The following is a 22,369-nucleotide window of genomic DNA, read 5'->3' as shown; positions in this document are numbered from 1 at the left end:
TTTTATTTCAAACCTTTTCTTGATATGGCATTATAATTTAATTAAGGGAAGGTGCTACAAAACCAAAAGTTGAGAACTAAATTGCTGGCTAGAGATGGGTAAATTGAGAGTCAAGTGGTACCGTAGGCTTCCTGTTTTTCTGACCTCAAACAATTTTAGGTAATTTTCCCTGACTAAACTAGGGTCTTCTAGTCTTTTTTAACTTTTCCATTACTGGAGTTTCACTACTCTTTCACCCAGGATCAAAATGTTGTACAATTCTAGGGGGCCTCCCTTTTAGTAACAGCTTTGCTTTTATTATTTCTCTCTCCCACGAACAATTCTCAAAGTCCAAACTATTTCTAACAGGATCAACTGCAGTTAACTGGTTGTTCATTTTAGGGCATTACAACCAAGTTCTTCAAAAAAACAATATAACAGGAAGAATCCTTTCAATTCACTCACTGCTATGGCCTAAATGTGTTTCCTCAAAATTCATGTGTTGAGATCCTAACCCCCACAGGTGATGGTATTAGTAGGTAGGGCCTTTAAGAGGTACTTAGGTTATGAGAATGGAGTCCCCATAAATGGGATTAGTGTTCTTATAAAAAGAAGCTCTGGGGAGATCCCTTGCCCTTCCACTATGTGTGAATACAATGAGAAGCCTACGACCCAGAAGAGGACCTCATCCAACCATGCTGGCACCCTGATCTCAGACTTCTAGCTTCCAGAACTGTGAGCAATAAATTTCTGTTGCTTATAACCTACTGAGTCTGTGGTATTTGTTTATAGCAGCTGGAATGGACAGAGATACTCACTCCGTAAACATGCACTGAGCATGTGCCAGGTATTGTGTAACGACGCTGTGGACGACAGTCCTGTGCTCAAGGAGTATAGAGCAGACAGTCAAGTAAAGAGTAACTACCATGCAAAGCAGAATTAAGTAAGCCTTTACAAGCTGCATGAGCCGTGGCAGAGCAGAGGAGGCAGTAACTAACTATAACTGAAAATATCAGGGGAAAACTTCATAGAGGGAGAGGCATTCGAGAAACAACGTGGGACCTCGAAGGGTTAGTAAGTCACCAGTGCAGAAAGGGTGGATGACAGTGGAGGCAAGGGTGGTATTTGGAAGAAGGCACTCATATTTATCAGAAATAATTTCAAAGGAAAAGAATGGAGGGCAAGAAAAAAAGGGCATTCTCCAGAAGCAGCAAGCTGTCTGGAATAGTTGGGATGTAAGGTGCAGAGAGAGCCGTGACAAGGACAGCTGTAAGTGTAGGGTGGTGTCACATCGGGAAAGATTTTGAATGCTGGGCTAACAAGGCTCTCTTTTTCTGATCGGAAGAATTTGGCTTCATAAAAACTATTACTCATTACTTATGCAGTGATCAGAAAACTTTTGTTCAAGACCAGAGTAATTGGAATGAGCAGAATAATTAGTTTCTGAAATCATGCTATTACATTATATAATGCATATATATCTTATTAGCAAAATAGCGTTGTTTGGGAACATAAAATTGTGGCAGAGTTTCCTTTAAGTCATTGGTTGGCACAAACAATTTCTTTAGAGCCAACTCTAGAAATCTAACAGTATCCAGGATGGAATAAACATGCTGGCCTTTGAGCAAAAAGGGGCATGCCACCCTGGTTGGGTGGTTCAGTTAGTTGGAGTATCATCCCATACACCCCCCCCCAAAAAAAGGTTGTGGGTTTGATCCCTTGTTAGGCGTGTATAAAAGGCAACTGATGGATGTTTCCTTCTCCTTCTTTCTCTAAAAATCAAATCAATAGCCCTGGTCACTGTGGCTCAGTTGGCTGGAGCATTTTCCTATACACCAAAAGGTTTGGGGTTTGATTTCCCAGTCAGGGCATATATCTAGGTTGCAGGTTGGGGTGCTATAGGAGGCAACCAATTGATGTTTGTTTGTTTTTTTTCTCTCTCTCTTCCTGTCCCTTCTTCTCTCTCTAAAATCAATAAATATATAAAAATATATATATTTAAAACCAGAAGTAGTATGTAGAAATCTTAAAAAAAAAAAAAAAAAAAGCAAATTAATAAACATGTCCTCGGGTGAGGAGTGAAAAGAAAGGAGGGGACATGCCGCAGGACACACTCACTGTGCTGAGATACACTGCCAGTGAGAACACCGTCTAAGGGCTTATGACAATTTTATATATTGCCAATAGGACTAGCTACACAATTTGCAAGCCTAGTACAAAATAAAAATACTAGACCCCTTGGTCAAGAACGATCAAGAATTTCAGGACAGAGGCAGCAGAGAATTAAACCAAGCACAGGATCATGTGCAGCAGCACAGGTTACTCACTCACTCAATGGGCTTTGTTGTCAGCTCTTTCTTTTTTATCCTCACCTGAGGACATTTTTTTTTTCATTGCTTTTTAGAGAGAGAAAAATGAAGAGAGGAAGGAAGAGAGAGAAACATAGATGAGAGAAAAGCATCAGTTGGTTGCCTCCTGTACCACCTGGACCAGGGATTGGTGCCTGGACAGGAGATCATGCACGTCTGGACCAGGGTTGTAGGTGCCAGCATCTGGACTGGGATCAACCAGCAGCCGAAGTATGTGCCCAGACTGGGAATCGAACCTGTGACCTTTTGGTTATGGGATGATTCTCCAACAAACTGAGACACCCGACTAGGTTGCCAACTCTAAGTTTTAATGATAACCCACCTAGTTTCTACAGCATGATATGTGTAAAGCAGTTCTCACATTCAAATGTGGATTTTTGCCATCAATTTACCCCCAGAATTTATCCCAGTCCCACCAGTGTGTTTCCTTTCTGCCTTCACTCACAATGGTAACTAGAAGAGAGCCCTTTTTAGAGAAGTGCTACATCTTTCACAAGTTCTTATGCTGCCATTCTTCTGCTCACTGAAAATTAAGGTTCTCTCCTTAATCTGTTTTTAAATATATTTTATTGATTATGTTATTACAGTGAGCCAAATTTTTTCTCCTTTGCCCCTCTCTGCCTGGTACCTACACCCTTTCCCTCCAGCATTCCCCCACCTTAGTTCATGCCCATGGGTCTTTGGCTTCTCCATTTCCTATGCTATTCTTAACATCCCCCTGTCTAATTTGTACCTACCCATTATGCTTCTTAATCCCTGCACCTTTTCCCCCATTCTCCCCATTCTTCCTCCCAGCTGATAACCCTCCAAATGATCTCCATTCTGTGCTTCTGTTACTCTTCTGATTATTTGTTTAGTTTGTTTTTTAAGATTCAGTTGTTGATAGCTGTGAATTTGTTGTCCCTTTAATGTTCATAGTTTCGATCTTCTTTTTAAAAAATAAGTCCCTTTAAGATTTCATTTAATGGCTTGGTGATTATGAACTCCTTTAGCTTTACCTTGTCTGTGAAGCACTTTATCTGCCCTTCCTTTATAAATGATAGCTTTGCTGGATAGAGTAATCTAGATTGTAGGTCCTTGTTTTTCATCACTTTGAATACTTCTTGCCAGTCCCTTCTTGTCTGCAAAGTTTCTTTTCAGACATCAGCTTACAGTCTTAATGAAACTCCTTTGTAGGTAACTCTGATTTTCTCTTGCTACTTTTAAGATTCTGTCTTTATCTTTAACCTCTGACATTTTAATTATGATGTGTGTTGGTGTGGTCCTCTTTGGGTCTAGCTTATTTGGGGCTTTCTGTGCTTCCTGGACTTGTATGTCTATTTCTTTCACCAAATTATGGAAGTTATCTTTCATTACTTTTTCACATAAGTTTTCAATTTCTTACTCTTCCTCTTCTCCTTCCGGCATCCCTATGATGTTGGTATGTTTGGAGAGATCCCAGAGGGTCCTTATACTATCCTTGTTTTTTTGTTTTTATTATTTTTCTTTTTGCTGTTCTGGTTGAATGCTTATTTCTTCCTTATGTCCCAAATTGTTGATTTGAATACTGGCTTCCTCCCCTCCACTGTTGGTTCCCTGTAGATTTTTCTTTATTTCACTTAGTGTAAACTTCATTTCTTCCTTTATGTTGTTGCTGTACTCAGTGAGTTCTTTAAGCATCCTGATCACAATGTTTTGAACTTTGCATTGGATAGGTCGGTTATCTCTATTTTGTTCAATTCTTTTTCTGAGGTTTTGTTCTGTTCTTTCATTTGGACCATCTTTCTTTGTCTCCTCAATTTGGCAGCCTCCCTATGTTTGTTTCTGTGTATTAGGTAGAGCTGCTTTGACTGTTTGTCTTAGTAGCATGGCCTATTGTAGAAAAGGCACCTGTAAATTGTGTGGGGCAGAGCCTTAGGTAATTGCCAGGGTGGGGCAACCCAGTTCACCGCTTTGTGGCTCTGTGTGAAGGGAGGGCTTGGAGAAGGGACAATGCACTGCCTGGCTTCTGGAGGTTTGCCTGGCACTCACCCTATAGGACTGGCACCCCAGCTGTTGCCCTGGTGATGAATCACAGAGTGGGTGTGTTTGCGTATATTCTAAGTCCATGCAGGCCCTTTAAACAGTCTTCTGAAAATCTGGTAGTTTCTTCAGCTGGCCCAACCCCCACTGGTTTTTGCATGTAGAAGTTATGGAGATTTATCTTCCCAGTGCTGGACCACTGAGCCATGCAGTCTGGCCTGGGGCTGGGATCGCTCTCTCCCATGGTATCACTACCAAGTTCTATTCACCACACGTGAATGTGGAGCTGTCTGCTCTGCTGTCACCTCTAGCTCTCCATGCCACACCACATCTTCATGCCTCTCCACCCTTCTCTGTGACTCTGACCTTCCTACTCATCAGGGTGAATGTGGCTTCTTTAAATCCTTGGCTCTCAGACTTCCATACAGTTTGCTTTTTCATGGTTCTGGGTGTTATTTGTTTTGAGACCAAGTTGTAATTTGTCTATGGTTGTGTGAGGAGGTGAAGTGTGTTTACCTGTGCCTCCATCTTGACTGGAAGTGTCTCTCCTTAATCTTTTGAATTTAAAATCGCCTCTCTTCCTAAAGTCTTCATGAATAAGGGATAAGGTAATAAATCCTCAACCACATCCATTATTTAATCTTAAATTGGCGCATTATTTGGGCTGCTATTTATGCAGAGTGTAAGTATAGCTTTAGCTGCTGCTAATATCGATGGTGTCCGAGTGACTAGGTACTGTGCTGGCTTTTTACAGTCGTGAAGATTAATCAGGGGATGACCCCATTGCTATCTGATTTCCTGTTCTACATATTTTAGCCCTATTCCTCAGCCTATGAACATGTTCCCCAAAGGAAAAGCAAAGAAAGGAGGGAGAAAACCCCACTTAGGTCAGACAATTTTGTTACTTGTTAATAGACTTGGTAAGGAAAAACTGTTAATGACTTTAAAAAAAAACATTTAAAACAATCACCTAATTACAGTTCCTATATTGTCTGTGCATTTAATTTATTCTCCCTGACCTTCAATGCATAAATTGACCATTTGGCTTATCTATGTCAATAAGTTGGATAACTTAGGCAATAAGATCATAAAAAAAAAGACACCATGCCTTTTTGAATTGGATTTTAGTAAAATACACACACATAGCCTTAACTGTCGATAGGAAAAACTGAAATAGATAATTTACTGTAGCTGTGAATTCTACTCAACCAATTGATAGTATATTATCCTAAGCCTTGTGCTTCTTGCAATATTAGAAAGGTGAATGTTTTCATATTAGTGTACTGTTGTTGCTGAAGAACTTCAGACAAGACCTTCTTGTGGCCATGAACCTGTATTTGGTTCTGAGTGCTAAGTGGGGTTAACTTGCTTAGACTTTACCAATTTCAGAACAGCACAGATCTAAAGCCAGATACTCTCAACTGATCAGAATTAAACTCCATGGATTAGATCATTCCTATTTGCCTTAGCCGAACAGAAATTAATTTAGTCTACTAACAATTTTCAAAGTACGTACGTATGTGCAGCTAAGGTTTGGCACATAGTCTGTGTTTTTATTTTCTCATTTTGCTTTTTTATTTTTGATTTGAGAAGACTGTGTACCACCATCCTGTGGATATGAGAAAGAGGAAGGTTTTTCTTCTTACATGAATAAGATATATCTAGAAACTCAGGACACTTTGCCTCTTGAGCCGCAGCTTAACAGCATTAGCACAAGCAGTTCAGCCAGAGGGGAATTGAACAGCAGCTGAGTCAGTCTAATCATTTACACTGGGGAAAGCCCTTGGAATTCAGAGGCACATTGCCCAGCTGGAGAGACAAATCTAATCTCTGCTAATGATGTGCCTCCCTCTCTTTCCTATCAGGGCTGGGCTTTTTACACATGCGCACATAATTACATATGCACATTCGGTGTCCAGCAAAGCCAAACAACACAGCACCCACGATTAAATTACACAGTAAGACTTCTAGGCGTCATCTGGCCTCTATATCCTGTCTAATCAATGCTATCCAGGGTTCACGTTGTGGTGCTGTTAAAGATCTTAAGAGTTCAAAAATACAGCCACATACTAAAATTCAAAAGTTGTAATAGAATGGTTTTATTTGAGACTGACTATAATAAGCTCAATTTCTTAAATGAATTTCATTAAACAAATACATATGATGAGATAGATATGCAGGCTTTGTCCTAAAAAGGACTTGGGGCTCTTGAAAAAAATGCACACAGTACAATAGGTAAATGGGTAAAGGGAAAATAGGAATAAAATGCCAAAAACAAAACAAAACAGAAAAATCCAAGGTAAAAACCAGTGGACAAAAATAATTTGCATGCTAAAAACTGTTAAAGATGGCCCACAAATTTGGACCAGAATTTTGTGTGGATCAAAAGATACAATTAATTATTTAAGTAAGATAAAAACATACCAATTGTCCAGGAGAAGCACTTTTTACTCATACTAAGCCTGAGAGGCCCGCGCCTTCCACTGAACTGTACAAAATGGTAAAATAGCCTCAACAATACCCTCCCAGCAAATACAGTAGCATCCTTCCCAGGAGAGTGTTTAGAGTACCTCTTCGTACAGGGTAAGATTTTCAAATATTCCAGAAAAGAAATACTTATAGAAAGAGATTTTAAGTTAAAAAAAAAAATAGCTCTTTGAAAGTCTGATTTAATCCAGAAGGGCGTGGACTACATCTTCTTCAGGAAACCTTCCTTTTCTTTTCTCTTTTTTAAGATTTTATTTATTTATTTTTAGAGACAGGGGAAGGGAGGGAGAAAGAGGGAGAGAGAAACATCAATGATGTGCAAGAGAAGCATTGATCAGTTGCCTCTTGCACACCTCCACCTGGGGACCTGGCCAGCAACCCAGGTATGTAACCTGACCGGGAATCAAACCAGTGACCATTTGGTTCACAGGCCAACACTCAGTCCACTGAGCCACACCAGCCAGGGCCAGGAAATCTTCCTTGAGCATTATTTATCCCATTCACCATAGCCAAGAATTGTAAGTTCTATTGGCGTGCAAATATTGTGGGTTTTCATGTGAGACGCAGATCCACACACTTGAACAATCAACCAAGAAGAAGAGCACACTGACACACTCCTGTGAAGATTCTCCTATGAAAATCCAGCAATCTGACCAGAATTTGTGCCTTAAAACCTCATTTCCACACAGAGGTAGGCCAAGAAAAATCAGCCTGACCATGTGGTTGTTTTTTTTGTTTTAAAATAATGCATAATGTTCTCCACATTCTGATGAAACTTAATTTTTTAAATGTTTTTATAAGTATTTTTAAACAGAACTCTTGGAAAATAGCATCAATTATTTTAAAAAGAAGGAAGCAATTTAATAGTTAATAGCTCTGCCACTTTACTAAAGTAAATAGGGAGTGGTGGAGTAGTTAGTCGCCATCTGGGCTGTAAATGATAATCCTGCTCCATGGTAATGGATGGAGGGCTGATCCATGAAGCTCCCCGAGGAGAATCCATCCATCAGTGCAGCCGTCTGTAGACGGGACTGAAGAACAGGCCAGCTCCAAGTTCAGACAAGGGATTCTGCTGTCAGATTTTCAAAAGGAGCTCTCAGGCACCCACCCCCATCCAAAGCCCCATTCCCAATCTCCGAATTCAGGAAACTTTAGGGAAAATTCTCACACTTGAAATATTGGCAACTAGAGGGGACTTTATGATTTGAGAAGCTCTGGGTAAAAAGAAAAAGGAACAAACAATAGGTTTAGAGCTGCTTCATCTATTTTTAATATTTTGGAAAGTAAAAGGTGACATTATTTACCATAGAATGAAAACTGGGACGTTAATCTAGCAAGAAGCTGTGTGACTTGGCACACATGTGCTTGCATAAAACTGCACAGCCCTAGACACTGGTTGCTTACCCTCCTCTGTCTCTTACTGAAAGCTTAGCTGCTTTGGGCTACTTCCTCCAAATATGATCATTGTAAAGATGACATAATCAGGCTAAAAGAAGATAGAAGTCAGGAATGATCCTACTAAGAAGGAAAACAGTGCAACAAATCAAGTTTATGAAAATAATCAGAACATTATAAGCTGAAAGGAAAATTTAGTTAGGATCCTTTTTGAGGTCTTACATTATGCCTTAATGGGTGTCAGGGATTATTCTTAGAAAGAGAATACAAGTTAGGAAAGCTAAAACAACTGGTTGTTCTTTCTTTCTTTTTCTTTTCTTTCTTTCTTTTTTCTTTTTCTTTTTTTGGTATGCTGCTTAAATACCTAAAGCTCAGGCCTGACACATCTTCTTAGATATTCAAAGACTTTTATAGACATTCTCACATCTGTTCTCACCACAGCCATCTGAGAAAGGCAGTCATCAGATGTGCTACTGAAATCACAAGACTAAAAATTCCCATTTCTGTGAGGAAGGTGGCCCCTTATCAGATATTTTCTATTCAGCTCATTCACTGACTCAATAAATGCTTCATTAATCTCCTGGAATGCAGGCTCTACTAAGCAATGAGGATGCTGCAAAAATGAAAACAAACAAACAGTGGACCCCTGCTCTGGAGGAGCTCACTATCTATTAGAGGAGAAACATACAAATAAATGACTACTGTGTGGTATCAGAAGCTCTCTAGGGGAGATGGGTCCACATTTCTGAAGTCCACAGGAGGGGAAATTGCTGTCCAGGGTGAACAGGAAAGGGGGATAAGGAAGAGGAAGACCCTGCACAAATGCACAGAGGTGTAGAAGAAATCACGTGGTTATTTGGGAAGAGGGAGAAATGTCCTCAGAGCTGTTAGGAGGTGATAAGAGGTGTAAAAAATAGGGCCAGAAAGGAGGTGAGAGGACTTCCTTTTCTCCTTGGGGCAGAGAAGTATGAAGAGGTGAAGGGAAGTGACGTGAGATTTGAAAGACGATTCTGTTTAAGGGTAGACGATAGATGGATAACGGGAAAAAGCTACTATAGAGAGAATGGAAAGAATCTGAGAGACATTTAGAAGACAGTATTGATCTGGTGTAGCGGCTGACGGGATGTGATGGTGAGGGGGGTTGTCCAGTGGAGCTGACTAGATGTTACCAGTAATCCAGGCAGAACAGGCGCCAGCTGGGGAGCTGCCGTGAGGAGGGAGCCGGTTACGACGCCCAGTTTCACGTACACTCGGTCAGGCAAGGCAGTGTGAGACGGAATAAGGAAGTAGTTGAACTGAAACTGGGACAAAGGACTACGTGTGGTTGGGGAGACAAACATGGAGGAAAAGTCCCACTTAATTATTATACTCACATCAGGAGAGTTCATGCATTTTACGGACTCACTTTATTCTTAGGTTGGTGGTCAGTATTATTCTTTTCTTAAGCATTATTTTTGTCATTTATCTTTGTCTCTTTCACAGCCCTCCTGAATCTACCACCAAGCTCCTTACCCTCCCATACCACACACCCATACACACATGAAGAACGTCCTCCTCCCCTTTCCTCCTCTCAACAGTGTTCCTTTCTTTAAAACACTCCATCTTCCATGAGCCAACTTTTGCTCCTCCTCAAAAAATCAGTAATGGCTAAAGGATACAAAGGCAAACACAAGTAACAAACTAATTCTACCACTTAAAGACACATCCACATTCCCATAGGCTATTTATACCTTTATTTTGTTTCATCCCTTTATTTAAAATGTAAGTCTTCTGAATAGAACACTTAGCTACGTGTGAGTTCTAACACCACGAACAATTAAGACCTGTCTGATGTGGGCACCCCTGTTCCAAAGGCCTCTCAGAACAGCTACTATTTCCATGAGTATCAGAGTATATGTGCAGTGACCCTGAGAGCCTAGGCTCCCACAGAAAATGATTCTGATTCCACATGTTCTGCAAGGGACAGAAAGAAAGGATGATGCACAAGTATAAGAAGGAAGTTAGTGCTGCAATTTCACAAACTTCCCTGTGTGCCTGTTGTTTGCTAGGTGCTGTCCAGTGCTTCTTAGAAGCCAAATGGAAACATAAAGGTGAAAAGATGGCATCCTCTTTATCTCTTGGGATGCCTTACATATTTCATAATTTTAAAAAGTTCCTGTTCCTTAGAACACAAGTCTAACAGGGGAGATAGCTACAAACACAAATGAAGACAAGCAATGATACGTGCTTCTAATATAGGTACATAGATTTATAAATAGATTGTAACAATTGATGAGGCTTTATGCTTTTGGGAAATGAGTCTGGTCATCTGTTTTTACAAGGTTAAGAGAGAAAATGTCTTTCTTGCTGGTGCATCTGATAAGACTGAAATAAATATTTAACTAAAACTGAAAGACATTAAGGCTGGCCCATTTGCCAGGTCCTCTTTATAAAGCTTTTGGTTATTTCTCAGAAGAGATACATTGCTTGTCAGTTCTATCTCACCATTTCCAGTGCCCACCCCCACATACCTAAACTCCCTCAGAGTCTCTCTGCTTCTCCCATCATAGAAAATCAGTGTTGCGTCCTCCTCTTCACTACTTCCCAACACACACACACACACACACACACACACACACACACACACACGGCAAGGGGTGACCCTAGCTTCACAGGACAAAAGGCTGCAGTTCCCTTTAAGTGCAGCCCTTCCAGAAGGAAGGCAGAGGCCAGGCGACCTTTCCAAGTCCTGCTGGCATATGGGCAGGCTCTACCCCTGTCTCATCCACATTGCCACTGACAAGCTGGGACCAAAGCCTGACAGGAATATTAAAGAGCCTCTGGCTCCAGTCCACTCCACAACCCTCATGTCAGGCAGAACATGTGTTTCTGTGTCTTTTTTGCCATATGACTTAGACATATTATAAGAATCACACTGATGGCTTCCTCCTCTCCAAAAAAGCAAAGCAAAGGAAAAATGTTTTTTTAAAGCAAGTGTTTCTCATGAAGTTTTAGGGAGCTAATTGTACATAGTTTTAAAAAGAGATTTAAATTTTCTCCATCAAGATAGAAATAGGCTTATAACACAACTTAAATATTTGCTAGGCTAAAATATGCTACACACTAAAGCATTTATATACTGCATAATAGCATTTAATACCACTCAACAGTTATGGCTTCAGTAATTCTGCAGTCTAATGATTTGGAAATAAGCTACCAGGAGTCAGGAGTCCCAGCTGTGCCATTAATTAGTCATTTGGCCTTGGACAAGTCACCTAACCTCCCTGGGCCTCAATTTCCTCATCTGCAAACTGAAGAAATTGAACTAATGGTTTCTAAGGTACTTTTTAACGATTAAAAAGCATTCTGTGACTATAAGGAATCAGAACAGTCTAAAAATGGAAAAGGATATCTCAAAACTGATTAGCTCTCCCATTACTGAAAATGCTCAATCCATCAGATAAATTATAAGACTCCTGCTGTGGTAAAGATGATTGAACCACATGACCTCTCCTATGTAAGATTCTCTCATTTTAACAGATGATTTCTGGAGACCATAAAACAAGTAGAGAAGGAAATTAATTTAACAGTTAAAGATGGGGAGGGCATCTTCTACATACAGTAAATGTTTGCTGTTACATTAACAGGGCAATGACAGGTATAGCAAGTCACTGTGTAGCTAATAGGGACTGTTTGTCTTGGGCCAGGTTGCTAGGTGGTGTAAATAACTCTGCAAACACAACACCCAGCAATGAAAAGGTCTAAATGCCTTTAGTCACTCCAAAGTGAGCATATAGGGTTTCATCATAGAAAACCTTCCGATTGCCAGTCAGAAAAACTGAGAAAAGGAGGGAAGAAATCACAAGCAGCTCTCCTTTGTTTGGGGGCATACAGACATTTCCTATGTGGGTACTCCACTGGCCTGTGTTCTTAGGTACATATAAGAAGATTATAAATAACACCAATTGTTGTGTTATCTTACATTTATATACTGGGTTTCCAAAGTAATTCCATATATTTTAATCTCATTCAATTCTCATAACAGCCATGTGAGGTTGGCTGAGCAGGAATTATTGACCCTTCTCCAAGGAAAATTGAGGTTTAACATCATTTAATAACATTTCCTTTCCTCAACAATGGGAAACAGATTAAGTTCTTATTGTGTCACTTTATATTCCCTTAAATGCTTTTATCAAAAGACGTCTGACAGGATGTATCTACCCATTTATGATTTTGGTATATCTGTATATATTCCAGAAATGTCAGAGGAATATAATATTAAATGGACTTTCAGGAAACCAACAACAACAATCTTAAATTATAATGGTATTTTGAAAGCTGAATTAGAAATAGATGCTGATTTAGAAATAATAAATGGGACTTTAAAAACTACAACAAACCAAACCCAGTTTGAGCTGTAACCCAACAATATGATTCTGGAAATATGTAATGGTAGAGCTTAGTATACTGGAAGGAAAGAGTAAAGTCAGTATACTGGAAAGAAAGAGAGCACAGCAAACTACCTGAAATAGGTGATAAACATGCCAAGAAATAATGATTCTTCTGCAGAAATTATAATGAAAAAACTAAATTTAGATTGATCAAGAATAAAGCAGAGGAGCTAAAATCTAAATATAGTCATGTTCAAATAAAGGCAGATTTTGGTATAAAGCAAGTATGCAAAAGCTTTAAGCCTTACAAGAAAAACATGCCAGTATCTGTTAAAGCATTGACTATGCTTATACCTTTTATATACTTTATATCAATTAATCTTCATATTTTCATGGAGGTCAATATTATCACCATTTTATAGATGAGCAAGCGGAGGGTCAATGAGGTTAATAACTTGTCCACGTTTATACAGTTAGTAGATGGCTAGTAGATCCATCTGATTTCAAACTAGGTCCTTTTAGAAAGTTATCTCTCCTTAGGAAAAGTATATCTAAATTTTGCAGTTATATTTAGTTATTGGAAACATGATATATTAAAAAATAAAAAAGTACTTTTTCATCTTTCCTAATAATTGCTAGGCTGAAAATTCCACAAGATGTTGTAATGTTACTCAACTCATTCTAGTGACATGAGCTTTAACATCAGAAGAATTGTGTATGAATCCTAGAATCCTTACTTAAGCAGCTTCATGATCTAGGGTAAGCCTGTGAACTCTTTTAGGCCATAATCCAATATATTAGTTTTTCATTATAAAATATAATTACTGGATGTTATGCTAGGTAGCCAAGGGATAGAAAGATACACAAGATGTGCTTCTTCATCATCAGAACGTATTTTCTTTACATCAGTTTAGTTACATCAAAATCACTTTCTGCATTCTTAATCAACATGATTCTTTAGGCTTTTACTCCAAGTGAGCAGGACTCAGGGACAAGTACACAGAGGGAGACAGGATAAATGGAAGGTTCTAATGCTGACACTATAGATCAGAGGACTACTGGGAATAATTCTTCAAATATGGTAGCCAACTAATCCCACCTTGCATCACATTCCTGTTCTCCTTTGTTACCGCCCACGATGTGAGCATCTCTGGTTTACAGTTTCGAGCCTGTATTTCTCTCTGCCTCCCTTCCCTGGCCCCATCTCCCATTACCCGTCCCCTCCAAAACTTTCCCATTGTACCCTTCTGTTTCATTTTCAAAATCTTGGCTGACTGTTCCCTCAGTCTCCTTGAATGAATGGTCACAGTTGACTTTTCTCTCTTTTCCTCCATGCTCACCATCACCATGCCCAACTAATCACCAAAATCCTGTGGATATTTCCTTGTCCGGGAATATTGCCCAAGACTGAAATACACAGGAGAGATCGCTGAATATCCTTGCCTACCACCCCATTCCCACTGTATATGAGGCTTTTCCTTGTTTTTAAGATATTTACAACTCTGAAAATTGTAGCACACTAGTAATGCAATGCATTCTTGTCCATAGAAATGCAAATGAATTGTATCTGGTTAAATGCAATTAATTATTAATGCCTTCTGGATATTGACCAGTTTTGCACATTCATTTCAGCATTCTCTATTGCCTACATATATGTGTGTTCTCTGAATTTTTCTTATAACATTTTACTGGTTCCCTCATTAATTAATGAGTTAAATAAAATCTTTGACACATCATTTTGTGTGTATGAATTATTATTTTATCCTTTAAAAAGTATCCGTTAGCATTCTGAACATCTCTTTAATTTGTGCACTTCTTTCCATCACAATAATCCTTTCTGGCACAGGTCATCATCTTTGCCTCAATTATTTTAACAATTCCCTATTTTTTCCCCTGTCTGTAGTCTCTCCTTCCTATCCCATTCTCTCCATAGCCAGAGTGCTTTTCCTAACATGTAATTCTGAACACACTGCTCCGCTTTATAAAAATCTGCCCCTAGAATAAAGTCCATCCCTCTTGGCATGCCTTGCTTCTCCAGCCTCATGTTTGATACAGCCCTGCAACTCACCAATCAGACGCTTTTCATTTCTCTGGATTCACTGCTCTCTCTCTCTCACTTCTGGAATTTAGCACGTGTGGTCCTCTTTGCGTGCCACAGACTCTGTACAGCTCTTTCCACCCAACTCTTGCTTGTTTGTTAGGGTTCATGTCTGTTATCACTTCCTGTGGGAAGCCTTCCTGGATCCCTCACGGCTACGTTAGATGCTGCATTTACATCCCCCTCTAGCTGCTTGTATTCCTTCACCCACCGTAACTGGCCCTCCCCTAAGAACATATATCACTATATTACAACCGTCTTCAAGTATCTACTCTACAGGTCTGGGTTGTTCACCACTATACCCAGGGCATACTCCAGCATCCAGCCTATGCTCGTCATTCAAGAACATTCTGGAAGCTGAGTTCTCTGCATGGTCCCAGGAGAATAATGAAAACTTTCCTCTACAAACCCTCTCAAGGACCATGATCCATAGCAGCTACCCCACCTCCTCCCTCACAAAAAAAGCAACAGTTATGCTCAAACAGAATGTACTTCAGTTTCTTTAGGTTTTTATTTTATAGAATCAGAGTAAAATATTAAACTCGTCTGCTCTTGAAATCGTGAACAGTTCCATAAGATGACCATTCCTAGAAAGAGGGTTCTGCTTTATACTTTCTCTGGGATGGGGAAAAGGGAATGGGAGCAGAAAAAGCATGAGAAAGGGAAAAGAAGGCCAGAATCATGAGACCTGGCTACAGTACACACAATGGGTTCTAGCCATTGCCCAGAGCCATTCTTTTTCTTTTTTATCTCCTACTGAATTCTTCCCACGCAAAGAATATTATGACTTTTAGGATAACTGTTGAAAATAGCTTTGTAATAAGGCACAGAAGCAGTGCATGATAGGTTTATGTTACTTTCTTTAAATTCTATAGTACTTTACATTCTTTTTACTTTTTATTAACTATTTCTTTAGGCCATGTGTCTATGATTTATTCTTAACAAACAAAACCTTGACTTCATTATTCAGCCTTAAAAAGGAAGGAGATTCTGAAATAAAACATGGACGAACATTGAAGACACTAGGCTAAATGAAATAAGCCTGTCACAAAAGGACAAATATTGAGTGATTTCACTAATATGGGGCTCCTAGAGTAGTCAAATTCAGAGACAGAAAGTCAAATGTTAATTGACAGTGACTAGGGGGAGGGGATAGGGAGTGGGGATTTATTCTTACATGGGTACAACAGTTCAGTTTGGGAAAAAGTAAGTTCTGGAGATGGACGTTGGTGATAATTGCACAGCAATATAAATGCACACAATGCCACCGGAGTACACACTTAAAAATGGTTAAAATTGTAAATGTTATGTTATTTATGTTTTATCACAATAAAAAACGGGGGAAAATCCTGTTCATTAGCCTCGAAACTGCATTCACTGGCAGCTACTGTTGGAACCCTGGACAGACTGGGGTACATAGGGCAGTGTTGTTAATGCAATTGGGAGAAAGGAAAAAAAAAAAATCTGAGTGTAAAGTGATTTAGAAGAAACTTGTTAGTTAAAGCTGAAGGCTATAACCTTTCCCAAGAATAAAATCCTGCTCTGTATTTAGCAACAATGAAATGTTCTCTCAAGATTGTCTAAAAGAACCCCTGTTCTTGCATATCCCTTAAGAAAAATGTTGTCTTCTCTATAAAATCTACCTCAGTTCCCAAGTAGGGAAGCAGCGCGGCAGCACAGAACAGAGTTTGGATGCCAGAGCCAGGCTATGTGAGACTCCGTGCTGGCTCCACTTTGAGGAATTTCCCTACTCTTTGGGCTTTGGTGTCATCTGGAAATGAAGGAAAATAATGGCACCTTCCTCATAGAGTTGTTGTGAGGTTTAAGTATATAAATCACTATGGACAGTGTCTGGCACAATAAAAGACGTTATCTGTAAGCACAATATAGATGTTAGCTATTATTCTTGTTTCTTCTTCAGACTCACATCCAATGCAGTGGAGCTCATAGTGTGCTCTGGGCACTGTTGGGGATCTCTAGGATCTCTTAGGGGGACTGTGAGGTCAGAACTATTTTCATAAGAAGACGTTGTGGAGAAAAAGGAACCCTCATGCACTGCTGGTGGGAATGTAAGCTGGTACAGCCACTATGGAAAAGAGTATGGAGGTTCCTCAGAAAAATAAGATTCAAGGTACCATATGACTCAGCAACCCCAGAAGAGAAAACAGTATGGTGGTTCTCAAGCGGAATGGGGGTGGTTGGAGAAGTAAAGGGTTAAGAGGGTACAAATATGTGGGGACACAAGATGATTTGACTTTGGATGGTGGGCACACAGTGCAATATGCAGATCATGTATCATAGAAATGTACACTTGAAATCTATATAATCTCATTAAGCAATGCTGTCCCAATAAATTTAATTTAAAAATCCTCTTGAATAAAGTAGAGACAGAGGTGCCATGTCTGGCCACAAAGGTGCCAAGAAGAAGCCCCTGAAGCAGCCCAAGGAGAAGGACAAGGAAGATGAGGCATTCAAGCAGAAGCAAAAAGAGGAGCAGAAGAAACCTGAGGAGCTAAAAGCGAAGGACCCGGGGAAGGACCCCCTGGTCCCAGTGGAATTAAGAAATCTGGCAAAAAGTGAGCCATTCCTTGTGCCTAGGGCAGGGGTGATCCTTAATTCCGTTCCTGTTTTAACATCTGGATTCCCTGACATAACATCTCTTGCCACCTCTAGCTAGAATGAACTGTTGTCTTGAAGCCTGTTGTACATTTAAGAATAAACTTTTGTAAAAATATTAATAATAATCACGCAGTGGCTCATCTCTTTAGTTCTTCTCACTCTGCCATTTCAACCTTGCCTGTGGGGTCAGAGTAAACCAGCCCAGAATCCTGTCTTTGTTCTATTCTGAGTTCTGTATCATGGAATTAAATCAACTCTTTTGATTTTAAAAAAGAAATGGTTTAAATAAAAAGACATTATTTTCTTTTTTTATTTACACTTTCTCACAAGTATACTATGGAATTCCCAGTGGGTACTATATGCCACTTGATATCACAATAGATTGAAAGCAGAGGCAGAGATGAGAATCTAGCTATCATCTAATTTATTATGCCAGACACTAAAAAAACTTGCAAAAATATTTTTTTCTAATGCTTGTTTCCTCACAAAAAGTTTGGAGGTTTGGGAACTACTGTTACTTTTCATTTAAAAAGTTCTTTATGTTAATGTGCAATGGTTTTATTAAAAAATATATAGTATTTGGAACTAGTGTGAATGACCCATGGACATGGGCAACCTAAATGGGGATGGATTGTGGGGGGGTGAGGGTGGAGCAGGGGAGAGCAAAGGGTGAAAAATGGGACAACACTAATAGAAAAACAATAAAAAATAAATTTAAAAAAATTAAAAATGGATCTGCCTTTTGACTCAATGATCCCACTTCTGGGAATATATCCATAGGAACCCAAAACACTAATTGGAAAGAACATAAACACCCCTATGCTCACTGCAGCATTATTTACAATCACCAAGATACGGAAGTAGCCCGAGTGTCCATCAGTAAGTGAGTGGATAAAACAACTATACGACATTTACACAATGGAATACTAATCAGTAATAAAAAAGAAAAGTTTTACCCTTTGTGACAGCATGGATGGACCTGGAGAACATTACGCTAAGTGAAATAAGCCAGTCAGAGAAAGACAAGTACCATATGATTTCACTCTATGTAGAATCTAATGAACAAACTGAACTAACAAGGAAAATGGGGACAGACTCATAGATGGAGGGCGGATGGCAGCTGGTGAGGGGGTGGAGAGGTTGAACAAAAAAGAAAAAGGACTCATGGATGTGGATAACAGTGTGGTGATTACTGGGGGGACTGGGGTGTAAAGGGACTAAAAGGTAATGTAAAAACATACAGTAAAGATTTTTAAAAAGAAAGATAAATTAGGGCATAATTATTTTGCAGCAAAGGGATTATTTGCTTATAAAAAGAAGTACCATAACATTATTTTGAAAACAACAATCCTCCCTACTGCTTTTTACTTGATTTAGATTTAACAGCATTAACTTCAAATGCAAGTATTTATTTAACAAAGTACGTTAAGCCCTTGTGGTACTTGGTCATTCTCTCATTTTCTTTATAGTTAGTATACTGAACAGTATTCCCTTTTTTTTTTCTTTAATAAATAAGGACCATGTTGTTAAAAAAATAGTATTTAATTTTTTCCTCAGTTTTAATTTTAACTGTGGTAAATATAGAAGGCATAACTCATATAAACAAAAATGCTTCGAGTCTACAATAACATTTTTGGTCCTAACACCAAAAACGTTGAGAACCACGGTTCTATTATGCACCAATCTCTCCAAGTTGACTGAGAATGTTTGTGGACAGGAATATTATTTTTCTTTCTTTTAAATTTTTTTAAAATTTATTTTTAGAAAGGACATTTTTTTTTCATTGCTTTTAGAAACACATTGATGTGAGAGAGAAGCATCAATTGATTGCCTTTCATCCATGCTTGTACCAGGGACCAAATCCGCAACCCACGTATATGCCCTGATCAGGAATCGAAACCACAACCTTTCAGTTAGGGAACAACGCTCCTGAGCCACGCCAGCCAGGGCTGGGATAGTTATAATTTTGATAGTCTATTTATTGCAGTTCTTGGAGTGGCTTGTGCCAATCCTTCAGATTCTTGCTACTTGCAAAGTGTCGTCTGAGGCAGTAGCATCTGCACTACCTGGGAGCGAATTAGACACTCACAAAATTAACCCAGCTTAAGGGAATCAGAATCTACTTTTTAACAAAATCCTCAAGTGATTCCTATGCACATTAGAAGTCTGAGAAGTACTGCTATAAATCAAACACACTCAAACTTTCATATGCATCAGTATCACCTAGACAGCTTGTTAAAATAGATCTCTGGGTCCTACCCCAAGAATTTCTGGGGTGGGATTGGAGAATTTGCATTTCTTAACAAGTCTCCAGGCAAGGCTGAGGCCCCTGGTCCTGGGATCACGCTTTGAGAACAATTGCATAAGCTGGTCCATGGGTAAATCTCTTGCAGAATTTATGTTTTTAAACTGCTAATGCTTTTTCTTTTTTTTTTTTTTGGTAGATGGGAGGAAAAAAAAAATCAAGTTATAGCTCGTCAGAAGAAATCCTCACTGAATAGGGCCAGTTTTTGTGGAGGTGGGTTAGCTAGCCAGAATTGTTGGACCTAGTTGGTCAGGGCTAGTGGAGAGAGGCCAATATGGGTGGGCCAACTAAGAAACAAAAATGTTTTTATCTTTTGCTACTTAGGAACACTCTATCAAATAATCTATGATTAAGGTATCTGAAAAAATTCTTATTGAGCAGTTTTTCAGAAGCATGTTATGTTTTATGAATTACAAAAATAAAAGAGTCTGAAGAATTGGCTTGGTATAAAGTATCAAAGAAACATTTTCTTTACTTTTTCAGTTTCCTGTGATAACATACATCAATGAAAGAACAGATCTCAAAACAAGGCCCCAAAGCTTAGTTTCCTGGTCTTTGACAAATCTTTGTCTGCGACCACCCAGAAATAAACCAGAGGAGCTTTCTCTGAGAAGATGGAAGCCTTGAGACTAAGTTTCCTCACCCTGAACCTTCAAGTCCAGCACATAGTCAATTCCAATGCATACTATTTTCCCAGGTAAAGACATCTCTGAGTACAAATCAGATGCATTTCAGGTAAAGCACATTACGGTTCATATGGATCAGGAACTTGGCAAACGATTTTCATAATAATAAAATTTTCTTTTGTAGTGACCCCCTTTTCCTTACCTTAGGGGCCCTTTTGCTCTGCATTAATAATGAGGCTCACTTGGTCATTTTTCTTTATTTTCCAGACTTGGTCCAAAGCTTTTCTGGTTGGCTAGCTGGTGTTTGTTTTTATAACTATTCCATGGCTTTTCAAATATTTAGCAGGGAAAAGAGAAAGCCTATTTATAAAACAAGTCCAGGCAAAGGCAGTTTGAGGCTAACAAAAGCCAGTATCAAAGGTGTAAAATTCAGTTAAAGAAATCCTTATCAATGCAGATAACCTTTTGATCAAAGAGAGCAGGTAATGGGGAGTGAGTGCTGTTTCAATGTATTAAGGCTGAAGCTCTGATTGGAAAGAAAAGATTATTACAGAAAACAAAAAGGATTATGTGATTGATTTTCTTTCTCAAAGAAAAACAAAAAACAAAAAACTTCTCTGGTCTCCAAGTCTCTAAGAATATTTAAGGATGAGATTAGGGCCTAGCTTTGATAATTAACACAAGCAGTACAAAGCAAATGTTCAGTTATTTTTGACTAGACAAACAGATGGAAGGAATTCTGTTCAAAAATGGCCAGAAATAGGAGAGGGAGGCTGAGAAGAAAGGAGGGAGAACCTGGCAAAACGGTACAATTTCTTTTCAAATTGGCTCTTGACCCTAGCAGCTGCAGTATCAGGTGGGTATTTCCCAGGAGTTTCTGATGCTTAGCAAAGGTTTTTAATGAGTCCATGATTTAGATATAGAGAATAGTGACTAGAAATATCCAAAGGTATGCTGAATCTGTTTCTTTTTAATGTACATATGCATTTGTATTAATGTATGAGAGGAAATAATTGGAGAGTAATTAGTAAAATGCTTAATCTCACATTCATCCAAAGATTATTTTCCTTGAAAAAAGCAATCATGGCTTTGTATTTTGGTGGGCTTGAGTCTCAATTATCCACGCCTGCAGATAGCCTAATGTGTTCCATTAAAAGCAGGCGGGCCAGCTACTAGAAATGCAGGCACAGTGCCTCGGGGGTAATAAGAAGCCTCAGTGGGCTTATTTTGCAAATCAAGCTCGCTTTTGTAATAGCAACTGTGACAGCCCTCCTTAGGACTCTAAATGAGTCTTTTTCAGTCTGGGACCCAGATCCACTTTCTTTGGTTGAAGGTGGAATCTACTGTCCTGGCTGCCACCTGCCTGAACCCAGGAGCCATCAGCTCAGCCAGTCTCCCTGGCCTCTGCCTCCCTTTTTCTCCATCACCTTTGTCCACTGCTTTGTCTTGGACTATTTCCTAAGCTCTTCCCCCTCGGAATCTAGAATTTCACTAAGATATCCTCCCAGTACTGTTCAATTCTGCTATTACCACCAGCCCAGGAGTTCACAATACAAATCGTCGTCGGCAGCCGTCCATCTCGAGAGACGATGGTGTAGCTTCTTAAGAGTCTATCTGCACCGCCGAGAATGGCTGTGCAGTCCAACTCGGGAGTGACACGGTATCTGTCTCCTCCCATGTTGAATCGACATCTTGCGATGACGCTGGAGTGTCCTCTCCAGTGAAGCTGAAGCTACAGAGCCTGGGCAGGGTGATATGGAGGGTCTGCTGTTGCCCATGCAGCAGACCCCCCCTCTCTTCGCAGCTGAAGGATCCAAGGGAAAGACGGAGTCAATACAGCTTGGCTTCAGGTGCGCCGCAGGAGTTGCCGGTGTTGACTACAACGTCAAACCGCCTTAGGGACTCCGGCTCCGGATTTTCTGTCGGGGTTTACTCCCTTAGCCTTTCCCCTGAAGAGGTATGCTGCAAGGCAGCGGAGGTTTTTTGGAGTCAGAGTTTTCCTTCTCTGAGGGTCCACCCTCCACCCCATTGCTTAAGCCAGAAGTATGGGTGTCAGCCTTGACTTCCCCCTCCCCTACCCTGGAAGTATCATCACCATGTTCCAGTCACTATGCCTTGTA

At 39.6% G+C, this 22,369-nt stretch overlaps 1 protein-coding gene and 1 pseudogene across 1 annotated transcript in view; one reads left to right on the top strand and one right to left on the bottom strand.

Moving 5' to 3' along the window:
• MAP3K13 (mitogen-activated protein kinase kinase kinase 13) overlaps positions 1-22,369 on the bottom strand; it is a 131,860-nt gene that overhangs the window by 63,702 nt on the left and 45,789 nt on the right. The gene's annotated exons all lie outside the window — the stretch shown is intronic.
• On the top strand, positions 17,098-17,279 carry LOC150021014 (translation machinery-associated protein 7 pseudogene; annotated as a pseudogene).

Source organism: Furipterus horrens, unplaced genomic scaffold, assembly GCF_987537825.1.
Source record: "Furipterus horrens unplaced genomic scaffold, mFurHor1.1.pri manual_scaffold_1, whole genome shotgun sequence".
NCBI lineage: Eukaryota > Metazoa > Chordata > Mammalia > Chiroptera > Furipteridae > Furipterus > Furipterus horrens.
Note: the sequence above shows the minus strand (reverse complement) of the source record. Positions and strands in the feature narration are given on the sequence as shown.